Source organism: Lycium barbarum, chromosome 3 (genome assembly GCF_019175385.1).
Source record: "Lycium barbarum isolate Lr01 chromosome 3, ASM1917538v2, whole genome shotgun sequence".
In the NCBI taxonomy this organism is placed as follows: domain Eukaryota; kingdom Viridiplantae; phylum Streptophyta; class Magnoliopsida; order Solanales; family Solanaceae; genus Lycium; species Lycium barbarum.
Window position 1 is genome coordinate 129,530,944 of NC_083339.1, and position 7,001 is coordinate 129,537,944.

At 37.2% G+C, this 7,001-nt stretch overlaps 1 long non-coding RNA gene across 1 annotated transcript; it reads left to right on the forward strand.

The window, feature by feature from the left end:
• The first annotated feature begins 3,257 nt into the window (after nucleotides 1–3,257).
• On the forward strand, nucleotides 3,258–6,630 carry LOC132634170 (uncharacterized). The gene is made up of 3 exons (XR_009580065.1): nucleotides 3,258–4,011; nucleotides 4,119–4,782; nucleotides 5,083–6,630. It is a non-coding gene; the product is annotated as an uncharacterized LOC132634170 (long non-coding RNA).
• Nucleotides 6,631–7,001: the final 371 nt, after the last annotated feature.

Genomic DNA, 7,001 nt, shown 5'->3' on the forward strand with positions numbered 1-7,001 from the left:
GACATGTGGCAAACTATTTTTGAAGCAAAAAAAATAGATAAAGTTACCTATTTTCTAAACCCCACCCCACCCCTCCTTCTCCCCTTTCCACCTACATCTGCTGCTTTAATCCACCCAAATACCTCAATTATGTCCTAAAATCCTTAAATTCGAGATATGAGCTCCTCACAACGTTGTCGATCATTTGAAATAACACTCATTCGAAACGGAGCCCGTTTGCAGAAATTCGATTTTCGAATTTGAAACTTTAAGTTACGTTAATGGCATCTGCAAATTCCTCAAGTTTTTATCCAGAAACGCACCCCTGTTCTTCTTCATGTTCCAGGTTCACGCAATTGCAATTGAATCGATTTTCCAGTTCCAATAGATTCACCTTCAAAGTTTAGCTCTAACTTTGTTCGTTATCTCCTTCATAATAGCTGCTATGAATCCACCAAAACACACCTCAAATCTCAACCAAACAGCACCAAATTTCGGATTCGAATTCCTCTCGACGTTCCGGTTCTTTTGAGATATCACCCACTCAAAATGAAGCCTGTTTGCGGCAACCTGAAAATTCAATTCAAAGCTTTGAGCTTCAACAATGGCAGCTTCAGCTTTCTTCTTCAATGGAGATTGAATTTAGATCAACATCGTTCTTGGTTTGAGGATTTTAAGACATAATTGAGGTATTTTCTCACTGTTTAGTTTTGTCGGAGTTTGTTTTCTGGTGTTGCTCTGGCGTTTGTCGTTGAAGCGGCGCCTCCCCTCTCCCCCCTGTTATGCCAGAAAACTTGTCTGGTGGTGGTGTTGCGATGGCAAGGTGATGGTTTATAGTGGAGGAAGTGCTGGAATGAAAGAGAAGGAAGAAGAAGACATAAAAAATAAAAATAATTGTAAAATTAAACCCTTCACGCGCCTGTTTTAGGTGAAGATCACACAATTTGCCAACTCAGCAAAAAGTGTCTAAATGACACAATCTAGCCCGACGATAGGTGTCTAAATGGAATAACATTTAGTTGAGGTGTCTACGTGAAAAATTAGAATGACCACAAGGGGCCGGAGTCCGCGACTTTTTTAGTATGGAAAAAAAAAATCAAACTAACACAAAAAAAAAATTACATAAGTAGGTTTCACGCACGAATTCTGTGCGTGAAAGGACCAAACTTTTAACTATACAGTTTGGTCCTTTCACGCACATAATTCGTGCGTGAAAGAGTAACAAACCGCCCCCTTTGTTCTTTGGCCAACTTTTTAAAAAATTGACCTTTTTTCCGTACTTTGACTTAAGATTAGTCATGTTTCAAAACGCCGAAATATCAATATTTTATATAGAACTTAATATCTTTTTTTGCGTATAATAATGTCGGCTCATTACATTAAGAACACCTAAACGTTTGGATCGTCGTTTTAGGAGTTCTAAAGTGCCCCGAAGTAAGTTTTATTTGTTTAAAAACTTGTTAATGTTATTTTGGTTCAACTTATATAGCAACAAAGATTCTAATTAATCATCATTGGGCGAAGCAGGGGAAGAAGAAATCAGAGGACCTAGAGCCAGTTTGCCAATAGGTATTGGCTTTGTCAAGCTAGATGCACTGTTTCTCAGAGGAGAGAAAGCAATCGGAAGATATTCATCCGTGTTACATAGAAAATTCGAGCACGAGTTAACAAAGCCATTAATATTAATTAAACCTTTGATATTATTTTAGCAATGACAACAACAATTTCAGCTAAAAACACTTAACCCAGAGGCTGAAGAGTTCAAACCAACTTCCATGGAAAAAAATGGAGTGCCTTCTCTCCCCCACTTAGCCATTTTTCAGCAAACTGTTCTCCTTTATTTCCTCTATTTTCACCCCTTCAACACACTTTCGCACCCCAAAAAACATGTCTCAAAGCTCCCAAACCTCAAACTTTGCTATAGAACCCGATGTTTGTGAATGCAGTTATTATTGTTGAATTTTGTATGGATTATTAACTCTAGAAATTAATAATAGACTTAAACAATCAAAGCAAATTAAAAACTTACTAATTTTTTTCTTATTGATGACTTCATCATAAACTAACAATACAAATTAACCGCATGAGTCAGAAATTTAAAAAAACTTAAATAACCCTTAATCTTCATCAGAGTAGAAGTCCTCAATATCGTCCTCAGAAAAATATTGGCGGTTTCTTAAGACACGTTTTTTTTCCAGTAGATGTTAGTTCTCTACCGGTTGGTGATGCTTGTTCTTCGGCCAACTTTAGCACGTAAAATCTACAACGTCTGGCCAATATTCTGTTGTTTTCTTTTCTAATCCTTTGTACTGCAAGCTCGCAAGTTTCTGGACCTACTCGAGGCATGGTTATTGAGTACCTTGTTGAGATTGGAGCGTTGAGATTTTTCAAGTCACAAACAAGACGTTCTGATTTGGCAAGCCAATGTGACCATTCTCGGCGTAAACCACAATAATATTCTCGCAGATTTGAATATTTCACACTACAAAAATCATCATTACGCTCTATAAGAAGGTGGAGATTTAGCTCGTCTAGTTTGAAATCACTGTTATCACTCGAAAAATTGCTATGATTTGAACTCTCATCATCACTGCTATTTGGTTCTTTTGGAAGGAGTAAAGACCAAGCTTTGTTTCTACTACTCGACATTGAATATGTTGTAGTCTAATAACAAAAGAAAGGGCTACTTATATATTTTCAAACCCCCATGTACCCCTAGTTGGGAGGGGGGGTGGTCTTTATGACCCTACCTACTTACTTTATATAAAAAAAATATTAATCTTCATCGGACATCTCACAGTCCGAATCCCACTTGGATCTAAATCTTGTGCTATCATGTACACCATATTCTACCCTAAGGTAACGTATTTGCATTCGATTGTTTTCTTCACGAAAACGGTTAAGAGCAAAATTAAACTCTTGTGGAGTTCCACGAGGCATTGACATAACATGTTTTTTTTAGGCATTTAAGCCCTACTGACGCTAACTTTTGCTCCAGTGCTGCAGCCTCCCTAACACGCCAATCCCACTCCACTCTCATTTTATTATTGTATTCTCGATTGAATCTGATGTTAGGGTTATTTGAGTAATAAAAATCATCATCTAGTTCCCATGTCCTACCCATTGCTTTGAATATGTTTCCTGGGGTAAAACAGGTAATAGAATCAAGATTACCAAATTGGGTATAGAATGACATGATAACTCGTTTTAATGTGAATGCTTCTATAAATTGTCAATCATGTTAAGCAATCTATTTAACATGAATATTGGACGAGTGAAAAACTCATCAATTTCACAAGTCTAATTCTTACAAGTCATTGAAAAAAATATCAAAGTTCATAGAAAAAATGTCTCAAAATGCTTCAACTGTTAGGGTTTCATTATTTTGGGATGGAGATATCGTTAAGGATAATTACTCCGTTCGTTATAATATCAAACCAAAAGCCCATGTTAAATTTCGAACAACTTTAAATTATGAAACACTAGTCAGTTACTTGCATAAAAGAATGAAAACTATACCCACTTAGTTTGGAATCTCAATAACAGGCAGATATCCACAAAAAATATCAAACAGTGTAGTGCGTTATGGCATGCACAATATCAACGACGATGAATCTTTGAGTGATTATTTGGGATCGCCGGAAGAATATAATGATTTAGTATCCATTAATGTTCTTGAGATGTATGTTGAAAAGATACCTCGAGAAGAAGTCCCTCCAGTCCAGCCTATTCATGGTAACACTATTGGGGACTTTAGTTCTTATGGAGCCATTTTGAGTGGTCAAGTGTCGCTCAAAAATCTAAGCCAGCAATTTAATCAAGCTTATGAAAATTGGTAAATATGCATTTTTATATTATTATTGTGTGTAGTAGCACGTGTTTGTTGTATGAATCGGTAAATAACCATTTTTCAAATCTTTATAGGAACTATTCTCAAAACTCGCCAGTGGTACCAAATAGGGATGTTGGTGAATCCTCTCAGTTCGGTGGAGTTGATCATTCTCCACACCATGACAATGCTTATGAACAACAGTAAGTTCATCACCTTGATATTAAATAATCCTTATATATATATATATATATATATATATATATATATATATGATGTTGGTATTTAAAACATGTTATTTTTCGTGTAGGAGGAGGAATGCACTTGATAATGAAGATTTTCCAAATTATTATGAGTCATCATCAAGTGATGACGATGAAATAGCTAATAATATAGAGGTAACCGATGATGATGATGTTCAAGTTGGTATGACCAAAAATATTCCTCAAAGTCAAAACCAACAAAAACCAATGCACCACCACGTACCACCACCGATGGCGGAAAGCCCAACTTTTGAAAGCCCAATCAGTGGCATTCTAACAATAGTGCTTATCTTGACAGCCTGCAAGGTCGTGATGATGCATTTGTCTTCACAAGATAAGATGATCATAGACGCCTAAAAACCTGGATTGAACCAAAGGATCTCAACAGAGATCAATGCTACCTTGCAAAAGGAATGTTGTTCGCATTCAAAAAGGCGTTGCAACGGGCTGTCAAAATTTATTGTTTTAAGGACATAAGGGAGTTTAAGGTTGATCAGTCAAACACAAAGATATGGAGGATAGTTTGTAGACGACGGTATCAAGGCTGTGAGTGGTTGCTTCGGGGAATTGTCAAGCCTGATGGTATGTGGGCTATCACAAATTCCGCCAAAAACACACTTGTGATATGGAAGACAATCGAGCAGATCATTATAATTTAGATACAAACATGATTGCTCAAGTGTTACTTAAAGACGTTGCCGCAACGCCAAGGTAACTTATCCTACCTAGTACATTATGCTCCCTCCGTTTCAATTTATATGAACCCGTTTGACTGGGCACGACATTTAAGAAAGAGGGAAGACTTTGAAACTTGTGGTTCAAAATAAGCCTTGAAAATTTGTGTGGTTGTAAATCATTCATAAAGTGAATTTGTTTCCAAATTAAGAAAGAGGTCATTTATTTTGGCACGGACTAAAAACGAAATAAGTTCAAACAAATTGAAACAGAGGGAGTATGTCTTATATCAATTAAAAGATCATTACTAAATGTTGTTTGTTTAAAGTTGTGCAGGATCCGCATCAAAGATTGCATTAGAAACGTTCAAACCGCATATGGTAAAACTATAAGCAACAGAAAGGGATTTCTCGGGTGTAGACGCGCTTTTGAGATGATCTTTGGAAATTGGCATACCTCTTTTCAATCGCTGCCAAGGTATGTGGAGGCTCCGCAACATTTTAATGCTGGTACTGTTGTAGAGTGGCGGCTTATAGAGGTTAAAATTTTCAACTTCGTATTTTGGACATTCAAACCATGTATTGTTAGGTTTGCTCACTGCCGGCCAGTGATATCCATAGATGGCACACATGTATATGGTGCATACGACATCAAGCTCCTAATTGCAGTAGGAATGGATGCCAATGGGTCAATATTCCCTCTTGCTTTCGCAATTGTCGCTAACGAGAGCAACGACACATGGGGGTCTTTTTGACCCATTTGAAGACTCATGTTATTAAGGATCGTACGGGCATATGTGTGCTGTCTGATCGTCATAAAGGCATATTGCACAATATGGATAATTTACCGGGGTGGCAATCTCCCCTTGTTTACTATCGCTATTGTTTAAGGCACTTGAAGGAAAATTTACAATCAAAGTTTCACAATGACACTCTAAACAAATTGATGTGGGGGGCTGCGATGGAGCATCAACAAAGAAAATGGGCTGAAAAAATGGATCTGATCAGGGCAGTTAGTGAACCCACATACGTTTGGTTGATGAAGCTAGAAATTGAAAAATGGACGCTTCATGCTGATGGTGGCAAAAAAGAGGGCATGCTCACAACAAACAGCTCAGACCAATGGCTTGCTGAAATCTGCTCGGGGACTACCTGTCACCGCAATGGTGAGAATGACTTTCAAGCAGGTTGTGGAGCGATTTGTGGTTAGGACAAGGCAGGACGGAGCAATATTAGCCGAAGGCGGGACATGGATGTCAAAGCCCTCCAATAAGATGGAGCATTATAGAAAAAAATGTTAGCTTCACCAAATGACCGAGCATGACCCCATTCAATGTGTGTATGAAGTTAGGACGGGTTATTACAATTATAAGGGTGTAAACATGCATACCGTTTATGAGGCAACAAGAACATGCACTTGTGGTAAGTGATAAACGTACCACATACCGTGTTCTCATGCTGTAAAGTGCTTCGAGAGAATGAAAAAAACGGTAACAAGTTATGTGGCGGGGAAATACAAGGTCCACAGTGACCTTAGAGTATATTCCGGCTAATTCCACCCACTTGGTAATGAAGCTTATTGGCCAAACGAGCCATTTTCGATGGTTGCTAACAAGGATTACATCAGGAAATTGGGCATTTACTCACGGAGTCGTAGACCCAATCAAATGGATGTTAGTGAAAGAACTTACTCTCGCAAGTGCTCTACATGTAAGCAATATGGCCATGACAAGCGTTCGTGTGGGCAACAAGGCCGTGGTGGTACAAGCACGTCTCGAAGTAATAGAAACTCTAGAACTTGAAGATTGTATTGTTACTGTAATTTAGTATTGTATTGCATTGAATTAGTATTGTAATTTAATGGAATGAATTATTTTGGAATAAGTATAAACCTCTAGTATTTGATGAATTATTATTAAATAAAATATTTTTATTTGTACATTCGATTTGACTAAATAATAAAACACTTAGATCAAAACCCTATAAAATATGACACTTAAACTTAAAGAAGACAAGTTTCCAGACAAACAAAACTTACTTCAGGGCACGTTAGAACCCCTAAAACTATGATCCAAACGTTTAGTTATACTTGATGTAATGAGCCGACATTATTGTAAGCAAAAAAATATATTAAGTCTTATATAAAATACTGATATTTAGAGGTTTTGAAACGTGGCTAATTTTTGTCCAAAGTATGGAAAAAACGTGATTTTGATAGCTTTAAAAAAAAAAAAGGTAGCCTCTTTCACGCACAGA